This window comes from Lissotriton helveticus, chromosome 9 (genome assembly GCF_964261635.1).
Source record: "Lissotriton helveticus chromosome 9, aLisHel1.1, whole genome shotgun sequence".
NCBI classification, from domain to species: domain Eukaryota; kingdom Metazoa; phylum Chordata; class Amphibia; order Caudata; family Salamandridae; genus Lissotriton; species Lissotriton helveticus.
This window is the reverse complement of record NC_136070.1, coordinates 865,054,706-865,069,178: the sequence shown is the minus strand read 5'-3', so window position 1 is coordinate 865,069,178 and position 14,473 is coordinate 865,054,706. Positions and strand designations below refer to the sequence as shown.

Here is a 14,473-nt window from a genome sequence, read left to right as displayed (position 1 = left end):
CTCGTGGCCATTAGCACGACAAGCGCAGCTCTGCTCTGCCTCCACCGATGTGTCAGATAGCTAGCACTGGTGGCCGCAGACTCGACAAAGGGAAGCAGCAACATCCATTACTTGCAGTGGAGTGGGGTCTCGAATCCCCTGAGAAACTAGGATTATTGTGACGCCAGGATGCAGCTCGCTTCTATGTGACTGATCCCACCGACATCTTGGAGAGGTCTCCCAATTTTTTCAGAATACTTATAAGTACCAGCAAAGTAGGGCACATTAGGGTCAAAACTCCAACTTCCTCTGACCCATGACTTTCAAACCGATATACTCACCTTGGTAATTAACTGCCAAATAAAGTATACTACAGCTTCTATCTCCTACCAGTAACCCACCAATTATCTCTTTTTTTTAAGTCCTCATTCGCATTAGATAAAAACAGAGATAATCGGGTATTCTCTGGGCCCCCCTTAATTTGCACCAACCAGAGCACTCTGTTACTAAGGAAGTGCATTTTACACAAAAACCTTCCTTACAAGGTTGATTCCGGCCTTCTCTCAAAGGCATCCAGAGGGCAACCGGAGCTGTGAAGAATCTCAATGTAAAGACATAATCATAGGACTGTGTTTACCTCAAGTTCCAGCCAGCTCACACATGGTATCCAAAAATCTCTCTTCTTCTTTGATAATCCAACTTAATTATATATTTCAAAGAGTTAATCCTATCTCTTATGGTCAGGGAAAAATTTTGTATCCAGTTTTTACAAATTTCCCTCCATGCAAGTAAAATCAAGTAAAACATTAATTTATTATCATCAACAGAAAAAGATTCATGATGTGCTTGAACCCCAAAAAAGACCAACTCTGGGCTTACCTGAAGTTCCCGCCCAAGTATTGTAGCGATACTATTACTCACATCAGCCCAGAAATGTTGTAATGTTGGACAATACAGGAACATATGGGTATCATCTACCTTTTCTTGGGAGCAAATTTAGAGAGCCTTAAGGGTGTCCAATAAACCCTACGGAGACAAAAAATGTGGTTTCTCTTTAAATTTGCAGCCTGCACCGCGGAATACATGATGTCACTAGATACTTGCCATAATTCCTCAAGCTGGATCACAGGCAATCTCTTTTCCCACAGCTCCATCAGCAGTTTGAATCCCCCTCCGAAAGATCAATCAGGAGCCAGTATAAGTTTGCCACCTCTTTCTTTCTTGCTACTTTCCTCATTAACGCAGATTCCAACTCGTTCAGGGTGCCAACTCCTGGTCCGAATGCTCGGTGCCAACTTTTCAATTGAAGATATTTGAAACTGGACAACTCATTGTGCGTAATGTCTAAAAGATTTTCCAAAGAGAGTAGAGTACCATCTTCGACTAACTGCTTCCAACACGATATTCCCATTTTCCTCAGAGGTGCCGGCAGAGAACCCTTTGTCCATTCCAGAGAACCAGGAGCATCCCAAATAGGAGCTAACACACTGTTGCAGTTGATTTTCAGCTCCTTTCTGATTTTATACAACGTGGTGGCTAATTCGTGCAGGATCTTTAGGTGCACCTTTTTAAAGTATCTGGGATCTCTGAATTTGTAGATAAAACCTTGCTCTCTCCCTTCACATCTAAAGCATCACCTTCAACATTCTTCCAATATCTGAACCATCCAGTTCATTCAATAACACTTTCCCATTCCTCATTAGGAAAACCCATGCATAATAGATTATATCTGGCAGGCACAGTCCTCCCTTAATGTTCTCCCTACAAGGTTTCTCCCACAAGATACCTATCCCCTTGGAGGTGTAAATAGAACTACTTATCTTAGACTGGAATTTCTTAAGCCAGATTTCTCTAAACACCAAGAGGATGCTCTGAAATATAAAGATGAATTTCGGGAAGATCATCATTTTTATCAGATTTACCCTTCCGATTATGGTAAAAAATAAAGAAGTCCAGCTTGCTAAGGACTTTCAACTCTCCTTACTGACTTTTGAAAAATTAATTTCTTGAATTCTTTCGATATTCTGTGAGACCATGATACCCAGGTATCTTAACTCCGTTTTGATGCTCCCTTGTTGTGTGATCATATTCCAGGCTATAGACTCTGTTTTTGTTGTATTTACTTCTTATCCTGAAATACGACCAAATTGGGAAGTCAGGTTGTACAATATTGGGACCGCTGGGTACAGATCTGAGGTGTACACCATTAAATCATCGGAGTACAGGACCACCCTGTTCTACCAACTGCTGTATTTAAAAGGGGAGATTCTGTCCTCCTGTTTGATTTTTACGGCCAGGGGCTCTATGTATAAATTAAAAAGTAAGGAAGATAAAGGGCACCCCTGTCTAGTTCCCCTCTGAATTTTGAAAAGGGGCAGATAGATTTCCGTTCACCAAAACTCTTGCTGTGGGCGTTTGATATATCAGACTCACAGTCCTAAAGAAATGTTATCCCAAATTGCACAACCTCAATATTTTTTGCAGATAGTGCCAGTTTACACTATCAAACACTATTGTGGCATCTAAGGTGATAATGGCCAGGAGAGTTTTATGATGAGTAGCTAAATCTATTGCTCCAATTAAGTTATAGGTCAGGTCTTGGATCCCTCTCCCTCGAACAAAACCTTTTTGATCCTCATGTAAAAGGCCTCCCCCCACCTCATTTAACCTCTCCGCCAAGATCTTAAAAAAGATTTTGTAATGGCAACTAAGCAAAGAGATAGGCCTATATGAGTCACAAGAGTTGGGTGGTTTTGCTGGCTTTAAAATGAGCGTGACTGTGGCTTCATTCCAGTATGCAGGTATATATCCCTACCTTCCTCGTAGATGTGTGAAAATAACTTCTCCATTACAGGGGTGAGAACCTCACTCAAGCACCTATACCATTCAGCCCATATCCTATCTGGGCCTGCTGCTTTTCCGGACTTCCCAGCCATTAAGGCCTTCCTAATCTCACTTCCTATAATGGGACTATTAAGGTTACTAGCCTCTCTTTCCCTAATTTTACCCGAAATGACCTGACCCAACCAGGCCTCGATATCCTCTTCCGTAGCTCGTAATCGCTCCTGATATACCTTTTCGAAGTGATTATGTAAGGCCTTTTCAATGTCTTCACTGTTTGTAAGGTTATTGCCTGATACCTCATTTCTAAGTTCTGTTATAAACCCTTTTGCCTGATCATTTCTAGTTTTCCAGGCTAGGAGTTTCCCACACCCTTCCCTGTATTCAAAGTGCACGTTTGTTCACTTGCCACCTTTTCCTTAATCTTTCTTCAATTACCCTGGCTTGTTCCAATCTAAGAGTCTGGAGAGATGCTTGTATACCTCCTACTTCCTGTTAAACCCGACACTAATAACTGCTGTTCCAGCTGATGGATATTCCGTTCTATTTTTGCTACTTCATTTCTATATTTCTTCCGTTTGGATGTATGTAAGGATGCTATATACCCCCTTAAAAAGGCTTTGTAGGAGTCCCATACAACACCAAATGGGGCACTATAAAAAAATAGTTGCAAAGAACTCCCAAGTATCGACACTCAACTTCTCAATCACTGATTTCTCTAGTAATTTGACACAATCCAATGTCCACCTCCTTTGTGGTAATTTAGCTGGCAGATCCAAGACTAATCTTATTGCAGAGTGATCTGATAGATGTGCACCTAGGTGTTTACATCCTCACCCAACTTTTCAGATCTTGATATATTAAAAATAAATCTAATCTCAATTGATGGCCATACTTTTTGTTATAGAAGGTAAACCCCCCTTTTGTGCCCATTTTATCTCTCCAAATATCCACCCAGCCTAGCTGTTTCATAGAAGACTTTAATAGGGACCGCATCTTACTATTCAGAATTGTTCTATCATTTATTGAACGGTCTAATTCTGGATCCAGCACTACATTAATATACCCTGCTAAGATTATAGGATCAGGAAAGCTTAATAACTTCATAAGTAATCCTGAAAGAGAACTGAGATCATCTATGTTAGGTCCATAGTACCCAACCAATGTGAATTTATAATGAAAGCACCTAATTCTCACTATAACCCAACTCCCTGTTCTGTTGACTTTACTGTCTTAACAGTTAGTTGTTGGGTAGGGCAGATAAAATTCCAAACCCAGTGTCTAGATTTGAAAAGACTTCTCATTTCTTTCCTGTAAAAATACAATCTGTGCCGAGGTCTTTCAAATATTGTAAAATCTTCTCCCTCCTATATTTGCCTCTTAACCCATTCACGTTCCAAAAGAGAAGCTTCAACTGGGCACTTTTTTCACTCATATATTGGGCCAGGTTTTTTCTGCCCACGGGTGCCAGAAACCATACTAAGGCGAACTGAACACATTTCTTTCCCCACTGCTCCCCACCCAGTGACCCTTACCCCATCCACACCCACCCTAGAGAACCCTCCTTTCCCCTTCCACACCTTCTCCATGGACTATCCCTAGACCTATTGGGGCCCCTCCTGGAGCCCGCTAACATTATTTACTTAAGCTAAAGTTACTAGTGACATATTGGACACAGGGGAAGGATCTATTTTCCAAATCCTCTAACTTGTCCCTCCCTCTGAGAAAGACTGTAGAAAATTCTCTGCATCCTCCACCCGCCAAAAGGTGTGCATTTTGTTGTTATCAATTACCTGTAATGTTGCGGGGAATTTTAACTGTGCAGTGGCACCTAGATTCTTAAAAGGATCGAGTAATTTCCCTAGCTGCCATTGTTTGTTAGCAGTGATGGATGACACATCTGATCTTATTTCAAAGCTGATTCCATCTACCGTTAACCATTTCAATTTAAGGGCCTTAACCAGAATGTCTTCTTTTATCCTATATGTGTGAAAGTGAATTAAAATCTTTCTGGGTTAGTCTTATTAGGGGTTAACCTAAACGGTTCTCTCTGAACCCTCTGGATGTCTGCCATAAGATCTTGTTCCATGCAGTCAACTTGGATTCCTGCTTTGATCAATCTAACCACAAATTCCTTTAGGTTATCCCCCTCCACCACCTCTGGGATCTTTAGCAAGCAGAGGTTATTCCTTCTTTGAGCATTTTCGAGGGATTCAAGCTTTACTTTAACACCCATCCCACTTTCCTTTAACAAGGTGATCTCTTTCTTGTTTCCTCTGTTTGAGATGTCAAACCCTTCAATGCAATTTAAGTGCTACAGTTCTGGCCGCAAGAGCGTCCAGTTTATTTTCCATTATCTCGCATACTGACCTAATCATGATCTGATTTACTTCGGAGATAACAATTCTGCTCCTGAACTCTGTTGTCAGCAACCTAATCAGCTCTGAGACTGACTGGGGTGCTACCTTACTTTAAGGTCCAGCCTTCAAATCTGATGTCAATATCTGGCTCTGGCTATTATCGCCTGAGTGCAAGGCCCTCTGCAGCTCAACCTGCGGGGGTGTAGCCATATCCTCACTCACAACACTCGCTATTTGTACTCCCCGGGAGATATCCTGCACTAACTGAGGGTCATCAGCCAGAACTTGGAACCTGTTAGGGCTAAATATTGTCTCCATCTTGCTTCCTGAGGAACACTCGGTATTGTTTGGCAAAGATGTACCTGGATGTTTCAATGTCAGAGTTTTTAGCATTACCTTAAAAAAGGTTCTCAATGAAGGGGTAACCTTCACTTTATGCTTTTGGGGAGGCACCCTTACCTTCCTTGATTTCCACTTTTTATGGCTGCCCCTCTTCAATTCCTGTCTCAGTGTGGCCTAACTGGGTGCTTACAAATGTACCCATTTTAAGATGTCTTGTATAGTTTTATTATCAATTAATAAAGGCCCTATAACTGGTCCTGCCACTGCACTCCTTAAAGAATATCTTCCTTTCTGCTTGGTGTTTACTACTGTCTTCCCCTGTACATCCTCAATTGGTGATGCTTCCACACTATTGATTTGCTCCTTGGGGATTTTGCTTTTCACCTCTGAGATTGTCCTTGAGTGCTTTACATGGATGGGCCTTCACAGCCCCAGACTGGAATCTGTGCGACCACTCTCCGCCTCCTGCTGATTTCCAGTGCTTCCCGGGACCTCCACGGATCCCGAGGGTCCCTGCCAAGCTATTCCGCAGCCGCCACTGCCTATCGCCTCTGACTCTGCTGCTGCCATTATAACAAAAACAAGCATTTACAATGCAATGGTTTCGCCTTTGGAGAAGTTAGAGCTATTGGCATTGTAAATGACAAAATTTTTATTTATGTGTTCGTTTTGAAAACAGATAAATTAATGGCATTGTCATTTACAATGCCAATAGCTTGATCTCTCGCAAATGGGAGACCTATTGCATTTCCACTGTCCTAGTTATGGGGGTATAACACAGCCCAAGTGATGCGGGGCGCCCGCGCGGGCCATTACTCTGCAGCTAGAACAGCTCAAAGGGTGCACATGGCCTCATCTGCCCTCCTTGCTTAGTAACGTGTTATTTGTCAAAGGTTTGTTTCTATGCTGGGGGCAGAGGTGAGAGAGGTAACTGCGGCCTGTGCTTATTTTATTGCCCCAGTGGCTCTCGGCTGTGCAGCAGGTCAGTACAGGCTGCGGCCAGCACCTGAGCTGGTAACATAGCGCTACATTTAGATTGTGAGCTGCGAAAGTGAAACATTGTGCAAATTTCCTAATGAACGGCTGATTTTCCCATTTTGAAAAAAAACCAGTATTGCACTTTAGAGTGACAGTCTGCCATATAAATAGTGATATGCAAACTGAAATACATAGATTTGTGGCGGCCTTGCTTAGTTCCCGGAACTGTTTTTTAGATCCTTGTGTGCTTTAAGAGTACCCAGGTTTTCTGCTTTAAAAGGGTTTGTTCACGTGTGTTTTAAATGGATGTACACATTGGTTTTAACCAGTTACGGCATTATGAAACGGTGTGCTTTGTTTTTCTCTTGCAGTGCGGGTTATTTAAACGAGAATGCCGCTGCACTTGCATTGATTGAACTCGTAGCATGCCTCGAATGACCCATTTTCGTCTCTCCGGGTTTTATCGTAGAGCGCCACCTTGTCACCAGGCTCTCTGTCAGGCCGCAAGCAAGCTTTCTAGAGAATGATGGATGGGTGCGAGATCCGACTAGGCTGTGGGCAGAGGGGGTGTTGTTTCGGACCCGCCTGACCGTGGGATGAAAGAAATAGAAATGAGAGCGGACAGCGGGAGGGGGGACGGGCACACGGACAGCGGGAGGGGGGACGGGCTCATGGACAGCGGGAGGGGGGACGGGCACACAGACAGCGGGAGCGGGGCAGGGACGGGTACACGGGCAGCGGGAGGGGGGGCGGGAACGGGAGTAAAATATGCTGCTTACCTGCTAGCAACTCAATCGCGCAGCCCACCCCTGCAAGGCACACGTTGGAAATAAAACCAACATGCCGATACAAAAAAAAAAAAACGCCCACCGCCGGAATGATGTCACAAAGAGGCGGGATGAGAAAAATTTGACGGAAACGCCCACGAATTGCCTCACAGAATGACGGACGCCTCTCTCTTCCAATGCCTAGCCTCCATTTATGTAGCTAGCCAATGGAACAGAGAGGCGGAATAAAGCCACACAGTGTAAAGACATAAGATTTCGCCCTGCGCGAAAGGCTGCTGCGCAGCTTTCGACAGGCGAAGCCTAAAAAACGGTGTGAGGCGTGGAGGCAAATCTTCCTTTTCCTGTGTCGCTTCAATCACTGGTAATCACATTTCATTTAGTAGGGGAAACAATCCCAGGTTAACCAGTTATTCTTTACTGCTATTACCGCTATTGGCGCCTTTAAAATGGGTGAAAAGGCTGCCAAAATGCTCCCGACTCCCGGAGTCTCGGCGACCTGATGCTAGTTGGCCGCCATGTTCCCCCGATACAGCAAGTCATTGGTCAATTTTCCCTCGTACCAACGTTTTTTGCCAAAAACATTTTCCTGAATTCTACACAAAGTAAAATATTTGCAGGTTTATTTAACAATTTTTTAAAAAAGGTAGACAGAGGTATGAAGATAATGGACAGGTGTGGAAGACGTGTCCGGTTAATGTTAAGGGTAAACCGAGTATTGAGATGACTGGAAGGGCCCTTCGTTTCTTGTCTGGAAATACATTTGACTTTCTGTATATTTATGAGCAAGCTGCTTAAGAGAAAAACGATTTACGAATTGTTAAAAAATCTCGATTTCCGCCAGTCCTGTTTCCCATTGGATCATTTCTGAAGTCATGCTTAAAAATCTCCATTATGAATTGCACTAATATTGCTGGATACTAAAAACACCAGCTTCAAGTCCAATCTATTAAATGAGCAGCAATCAATAGCTGGGAGTGAATGCATTAAATGGTGTCTGCGTTTACTCTGCTAAACAGTGTAGAAACTATTCAGACTAGAGTTGCTTATTTGAATAGAAAGTATGTCTGGAGGCATTCTCATATTGTAAATACACGCATGGCACTTCGAAATGCTAATTCTCTCTAGAAACAAAGAGGCATAGATTGCATTAACAGCGAGTAAATTAAAACCTATGTGGTGCTGAAGACGAAATTAAGGTAAATATTTGCTACAGGATATTCTTTCCAAATATAGACTCATGAAATCACTGAATAGCAGTCACTTCAGGATATCAGCACGTGTTAAGCTTCTTAGTGGAACAGTTAGTGAATATTGTTACAGCTGCTCCTTTTGCTACATAAAAATATTTTTACTCTGAGTGGCTGCATTTGTATTTTGGGAGAAGGTTTTCAATCTGCCACCTTAAAACTTGGCAAACTCTGGCAAACACTTGTGGCCTCATTTATGAAAAGTGACGCATCGCTGCGTGAAAACAGCGATGCGTCACTTTTCACTGCGCTCTCCCTGCGACATGATTGATGCGTCATATTTATAATATGACGCATCATGTCGCAAGGAGTTACATATACGTCAGTATTTCTGACGTATCTGTAGGCGCAAAAGTGACGCATTGCTGGAGTGTGTCACAAAAGTGACGCAACTCCAGCAATGCTTCCTTACACATGGAGAAAGCCCCATGTGAAAGGGCTTGCGTCAGTCTTACGCCTGCTGTGAGGCAGGCGCAAGATTTTGACGCAACAGCATCCTAAAAGTGACGCAGTGAAATCTCATAGATTTCACTGCGTCACTATTACGAGGCTTTTTGCTGGTGAACGCCCCCTCTGCATACATTATACCTGACGCAGGTATAATGTAGCGCAGGGGTTTACAAAGTGACGCATCTGCTTAGATGCGTCACTTTGTAAATAGTGCGCATCAGGAGGCGTGTTTTACGCCGCCGATGCGTCACAAAAAGTGACGCATCGGAAGCGCAAAACTCACGCAAGGCCTCATAAATGAGGCCCTTGGAATGGATTACATAGATTGTATCTTGTTGTACTACTTTGTGCCGACATTTTGAGTTTGCACTGATTGCAAGTTTGCACAAACATTAATTCCTGTCTTTGGCATGTGAAAACAATCATTGTCAAAGTAAGGAAAGCTAAGAAAGAAAATGTTGTTTGCACGAGTTAGCACATCAAAGACAACCATTTGCTTTGCTAACGAAAGGTGTCTGCCAAGGAGGCTGCAATGTAACAGACTGTTATCAGGTGTCCCAAAAGTCATCCGCAATAGCCTGCAGTTCTATAAGTTATTTCTAGGGGGCAGATTTACAAGCCCCTTGCGCCACTTTTGCGTCACTTTTCCCATGTTAAAAATGACGCAAACGTGGGGCAAGGGGCTTGTAAATCTGCCCCAAGGTGTCCATACAATGAGCCGCTGAAGACTGCACTACCACAGGTTGTTATTGGGTTGCTATTTGCTAAGGAGTGGCCACGCACTTCACTCTCTCTTAGGATCTGTGCTGTAAACTTAGCTCCTCCCTTTGCCCATTTACTATTGTGTTTGGAAATTTGACGTCACTTGTCTATGGGCCATGAAATAACTATTCAGGCAGGCGAACTTAAATGACAATCCTTTGGCAGAACATTAAAAAGAATAGCGCGTTCTTAAATCATATGGTTTTGCTTGTTGATATGTTGTGTAGGCTGGAGATATGTGCTTATCCATACTAATATTATAAAGAGAGAGCCCAAACATTTGAGGCGGGTAAGCTCCGGAACCACAGCGCCAACCGGAACACCCAATACAGCGTTGGAAAGGAGAGTATCAGCAGACGAACATAGGCTATACACCAACCCAACATATACATTAGAAGGGAAAAAGAACGTTTGGGAAAAAGTAGTCTGTTGTGGGCGTGTGCGTTGTGCTGGGGCGTGTGCATAGAGCGATGGGTTCGGCATTCGTCAAAACCCAACCCTGCTGAATTATACCGCTTACGATGGGCGCGGCATTCGTCAAAACCCAACCCTGCTGAATGATACCGCTTGTGAGAAGCTTTGTGCTGGGGGCGTGTGCATAGAGCGATGGGGGGGGGGGTGTGCATACAGCGATTGGCGCGGCATTCCTCAAAACAAACATGGATTCCACCGCTTGCGAGAAGTGGAAGTTGCATTTGCCATTAGACGCAAGAGTTGCATTTGGCATTGTTGGCCGTTGACATCATGTGGTGGGTCTAAGTGGCGCTACAGCGGACAAACTCGTTCGCGGCTGCCGCGTCGCCTGGAGCGGACACACACGTTCGCATATTGCGGCAAGGATAACAAACAGAAGAGCACACGCTCACATTCAGCAGTACCGAATGAGGGCTTCTGAGCGGCGCACAGGCAAGTTTTGAAATAAATTTGCCTTGCCTATTACAACCATTGCAGAGATTCTATTTCATCCCCGGACAACGTCGGGGCGGGCAGCTAGTGAAACATAAAGATCCAAGGCAGATGAGAAAAAAACATATGCAGGACTTTAATTCACAATAATGGTAAATGCGGACCAAAACACCAAAACTGATGGTTGATCAACAGCTCTTTCTTCGGTGGCCTTGACTACGAGGGTGAGTTTCAAAGAACGAGGAAAATTCAGAGTACCTGAGTGAGAAATCTGCATTCGAACAGTTTTTCGCAAACTTGTCCACATACACTTACCAGAAAGTTATGGGGTGTATCTGTCTCAAGATAGATTTGTCAGGAACAAAACAATCCCTTCACTACAGAGAGAAGCAATAGGCCTCCTCTCTCTGACTGAAACCTAGACTTGGGCGACCTCCCAACCTCTTGGAGCAAGGTATCAGCAGAGATGCTGTGCAGGTCCGAGAGAACATTAACACTATATAAAACAACATCGAATGGTGTTTTCCTGAAGAATAATCTAGTAGAAATTTTAAAAAAAAGCTTTACTAATGGTAGACAGGTTAGAAATAGACTTCTGCCCTATAATGTAGGGCTTATGGTGCTCCTCAAGAAACGTAGCATGAGGAAAGTATTCTTGATAGAATGTGTATCGAGAAGATCTACTTTTGGGAAGAATACATGTCTTTAACTTTAAAAATTATGTATTGTGCAGTTATCACTCTGACTTAGCGGAATGATAAAAGAGGAGGTACTGGGCCTGGCTTCGTACTTGGTCCAGCAGAGGATGCCCATATCTCAGATCTTTACTGCTTTCAAGTCTGTGGAACAGCCACATAAAAAACCAGCACCCTACATTGTCTGCTTAAATATTTACTCGTATTGTAATCTACATTTGTATGTGAATGTATGGGTATACTTGCAATTTATCTCATTCAAGAAAATTATTTATTTTGTACCTTTAAAGTGACATTTGCTTTCCCAAAATAGTGGTTTTAACTACTAATTTTGAGTGTAGTTTCAGCAAGCAATTGTTTAAAAAAGAAAAATATAGAATATGTTCAGTGTTGTAGACTGGGAAGTCGCCTTTTCAATATGGCCTATCAATTTAAATTTCCTGGCACATGCTGAAAACAAAGCACCCCGTGCATTGCAATCTATGCACTCTGTTGGAGCTGGAACAATATGCCAAAGAGGCAATGGAATGAGGTGACAGAAGTATATTCCCCGAGGCTAATCTAAAATATAATTTGCAAAGTCTCAAGCAATGACTGAAGAGAACTCTGTACATTCTAAAAAAAGGTCTTGAAGACAGATAAGGCTATCAAGTCATATTCTAAAAAGGCACTGGACGTTGTTGGGCGAGTAAAAACTAAATATCAATTCATCCCTTCAAACTTAAGTACAATTGTTGCTATTAAATCTCTTTCCCTCAGTCCTCTAATAGATGGGATGAACCTTTAAATATAGTTAATGTTTTATCATAGTGAGCAAGTAGTGTGAGAAATGTTGGAACGGGAATGTCCCCAGCATGGTACAGTAATTTTCCCCTCCCATGAGTCCTTGACTGAGAGTATTGAATAAACAGCTTTTTTACCAAAAGTTCACAATAGACTGTAGGGCAGATTTACAAGCCCTGTACGCCACTTTTGCGCCACCGTTGGCGGTGTAAAGCCAGTGCCATGCTGCAGGGTATTTACAACGTGGCGCATCTAGGGAGATTCATCACGTTGTAAAGCCTTACGCCACATGAAACCTGCGCCAGGTTTCATGGGGGCGTTCCGGCACAGCAACGCCTCGCAAAAGTGGCTGAGTGAAATCTACAGGATTTCACTAAGTCACTTTTCCAGCCCCGTTGCATCAAAACATTGCACCTGCTTAAAGCAGGTGTAAGGCTTGACGCACCATGTTGTACATAGGCAGGGTTGGAACAGTGCTGGAGTTGCGTCGTGCCTGCGATGCAACTCCAGCACTGTGCCAACCTTACGCCGGCAGATGCGACACGCATCTGTTTATCCTTGCGCCATGATGCGCCGGATTGTAAATGCGCAACAACCACAAACTAATTTCTGTACCAAGGTAGAATTAAAACTGACTATTACCCATTAGTCTAACCAATGAACTATTTGAATCTTTTTCGTTTACCTCATTATCTGAATTCTTTTTCACCCTTTACACTGCTAGAGCTCTCTTCTATTCTGCACGTTCCCCATGAACAACCCCTTTTTCCCCTGTTCCTCACCAATACCGTAAATAATATACTGTTGCATAAAGCTTAACGGATTAAAAACCTTTGTACAGAAATTAATTTGTGGTTGTTGCGCTTTAGCTAACTATGTGTATTTGACTACTGTGAGCCTAACAAGGTTGGGCTCAGTAATTCATTATAAGCAGTATTGTAAGTTGTGATTCAATTCATTATTGTAATAAGGTTTAGGACCATTGTCTTTCGTATCACGTCAAACCCAGGTCCTGGACCACTGGTTAAAGCCATTTTCATAATGGTCGCATTGTAAATGCGGCGCATCTGTGGTGGCGCAAGGGCAAACTTGCGTGACACATCTTTCCTGGCACATCCCTTCTGATTTGCAGGGATACGCCAGAAAACGTAAATCTGCCCCTGTGTGCTTTAAGGCGTAGGCCTGTCTGGTGAGGGCGGTGTGGTGTTCTGTATGTATCTTAAGGAGTTGCAGTTGTTGCTATGCGATGATCTCAGCACCTAGAATGTGGGTGGTGTCAGGGTGGGATTTAGAAGACTAAAGAGTTTGGCAGTTATTACCAGTTTCTTGGTGGATGGGGTCTTCTGTGCGGATTGTAAAATAAACCAGATGCTAAACATCTATCTTGTGTGAGCTGTCTTGCCCAAAGGAAGGAACTCTCCACATTTTGTCGACGAGCGAAAATCAGGACCCATTCTGCTATGAGAGAGACCTCAAAACAATTCTCTGTGAAGCTACTCGCAGTTTATATTACAAGGAAATCTGTGGTTTCGGTTTCCTACCTCTTGTTCTCTGAATTCATTTCCTGCCTCGGAGCTCTATCGGTGAAGGTGCACGGCCACTGGAGAGTGTTTCAGTGGATTTTGCCTCCACTGCGAGATAGCCTTGAAGTGCTGAAAGCTTCTTTTGGCAGGTTAGAGATGCCCAGAACTTGTACTCTGAAGTGCCAGCTTTATGCTGTTGTGGAGCTGGTGAGTGAAGCTACACCCGTCAGCAGGGAGGCATTTCGTCAGGGGGGTATTTTGAGGAGTGGTGCTGGCACGAGCATCCCAGCGTGAGCGCACGTTGAGCACCAGCACGGGCACCAGCTTGTGATCGGCACGGCCTCCCCGCCTGACTTTCCTGTCAGACGTCACCTGATCTCTTCTGCGTCATATGTGCATCGTAGCGATTACCACGTTCCATATGTGATGTGCGTGCCGGCCATTTTGGATCGGACCTCACTGGTTTATTGAACGTAGTGCTCAAGCGCTCTGGATGTGTTCTCGCTGATGCGCACAGCAGTTATATAGAGTTCATCTTGTTAAAGTAGCATGTGCATCGGAGATTAGCGTGACGCAGACAGCACAGTAATTCCCACAAATTGTAACTTGTGGAGAGGCTGACCGCGCTACTCTACAGCTTTGTGTGCATCAGGCGGTTATGTTGATGCTCAGTTTTGTGTGAATGACTATTGCTGCAGTGAGTTTGCAATCACAACTAGAAATGCTATTGCTCTAACAGCAGTCAAGAGTTTAGGTGGGTCGCTGAGGTACAACATTTCTACAAGAAGAAGACCCTCTGAGAACCCTGGATTTTAAGAC

The 14,473-nt window shown here is 43.6% G+C and overlaps 1 long non-coding RNA gene across 1 annotated transcript in view; it reads right to left on the bottom strand.

Moving 5' to 3' along the window:
* Window positions 1-13,887, bottom strand: part of LOC144783018 (uncharacterized) — a 621,918-nt gene extending 608,031 nt beyond the window's left edge. The window contains exon 1 of the long non-coding RNA XR_013601364.1: window positions 13,673-13,887. This is a non-coding gene — a long non-coding RNA (uncharacterized LOC144783018). The remainder of the gene's footprint in view (window positions 1-13,672) is intronic.
* Between the last annotated feature and the right edge of the window lie 586 nt (window positions 13,888-14,473).